At 42.1% G+C, this 1,844-nt stretch overlaps 1 pseudogene; it reads left to right on the top strand.

The window, feature by feature from the left end:
- Positions 1 to 491: 491 nt before the first annotated feature.
- LOC121458833 lies at positions 492 to 1,085 on the top strand (annotated as a pseudogene).
- The last annotated feature ends 759 nt before the right edge of the window (positions 1,086 to 1,844 follow it).

Raw genomic sequence — 1,844 nt, forward strand, 5'->3', positions numbered from 1 at the left:
TTCCCATAGGGTAGGGAACCCTGACTGCTCCTTGGACTGGAGAAGGAGAGGAAGGGGGTTGTGGGGAGGGGAGGGAAGTAGGAGGAAGGGAGGAGGTGGAAATTTTCAATAAAAAATAAATTAATTAAAAAAAATTAAAACACACCTAAACCTCAAAGACAAACACTGCCAAAGAGTAAAGTGTTGGAAAAAGATTTTCAAATCAAATGGACCTAAGCAGCACACAAGTATAGGTATCCTAATAGCTAACCAAATAGACTTCAAAGTAAAGCCGATCAGAATAGATGAAGGACACTTCATACCCATAACAGAAACAATTCATCAAGATGAAGTCTCAATCCTGAACATCTATGCCCCAAATATTAGAACACCCACTCATGTAAAAGAAACATTACTAAAGCTTAAATTGCACATCAAATCCCATACAAGAATAGTAGGAGGAAGTTGCTTTTTCGTCTCCACACTCCTGTTTCGCGGCCTGCGTCCTCTGGATGGCCTCGCAAAACTGCGACCCAGCTGCCGCCAGCATTCCGGCAGTTCGCAAGGGAGCCGAGCCCAGCGGGGGTGGTCCCGGCCAGTGGGCAAGAGGCTACAACAGGAGCTGATGACCCTCATGATGTCTGGTGACAAAGGGATTTCTGCCTTCCCTGAATCAGACAACCTGTTCAAATGGGAAGGGCCCATCCATGCATGGAGCAGCCGGCACAGCATATGAAGACCTGAGGTATAAACTCTCACTCGCGTTCCCTAGTGGCTACCCTTACAACGCACCCACGGTGAAGTTCCTCACACCCTGCTACCACCCCAACGTAGACACCCAGGGGAACATCTGCCTGGACATCCTCAAGGATAAATGGTCCGCGCTGTATGATGTCAGGACCATCTTGCTGTCTATCCAGAGCCTGCTAGGAGAACCCAATATCGATAGCCCATTGAACACACACGCTGCTGAGCTCTGGAAAACCCCCACAGCATTTAAGAAGTACCTGCAAGAAACCTATTCAAAGCTGGTCTCCAGTCAAGAGCCCTGTCACAAGCTTCTCCTTGTGTCGTCTTTTTTCTTAGATGGTCTGTCCTTTTCTTGATTTCTACGCTGTGGTGTTATTTTTGTTTTATTTGTCTTTTTAACTTAAGTCTGCTTAAGTTCTTACAATGTATATTAAATAAATACATGTTGATTGTTTTTGTATAAAAAAAAGAATAGTAGGAGACTTCAACACCCCACTCTCCCCAGTGGGCAGGTTATACAGAAAAATAAGACAACTAACAAATGTCTTGACTTAAATGGAATCAATGGACATCTACAGAGCATTCCACCCAAACACAAAATATACCTTCTTCTCAGCACCTCAGGGAACCTTCTCTAAAATGGACCACAAACATGGTAACAAAGCAAACCTCAACACACACACAAAAAAATGGAATAACCCCCTGTGTCTTTTCAGATCACCATGTTTTAAATTTAGGATTTAGTAACAACACTAATCACAGAAAACCTAAAAACTCATGGAAATTGAACAGTGCTCTATTAAACCACCCCTAGGTCAAGCAAGAAATAAAGAAAGAAATTAAAGACTTTGTGGAATTCAACAAAAATGATGGCACAGAATACCCAAATCTATGGGAAACTATAAAAGCAGTGCTAAGATGAAAGTTCATAGCACTAAATAAAGAAAGTATAGAAAACTCACACCAGTGACTTAACAGCACACCTGAAAGCTCTAGAACAAAAAGAAGCAGACTCACCCAGGAGTAGAGGATAGGAAATAATCAACTTGAGGGCTAAAGTCAATAAAATACCAAAATTAAATCAACACCAGATGAACAATTCAAATCAGCTTATA

Source organism: Microtus oregoni, unplaced genomic scaffold (assembly GCF_018167655.1).
Source record: "Microtus oregoni isolate MIOR12 unplaced genomic scaffold, Mior012 000018F_ref0000195, whole genome shotgun sequence".
Lineage (NCBI taxonomy): Eukaryota > Metazoa > Chordata > Mammalia > Rodentia > Cricetidae > Microtus > Microtus oregoni.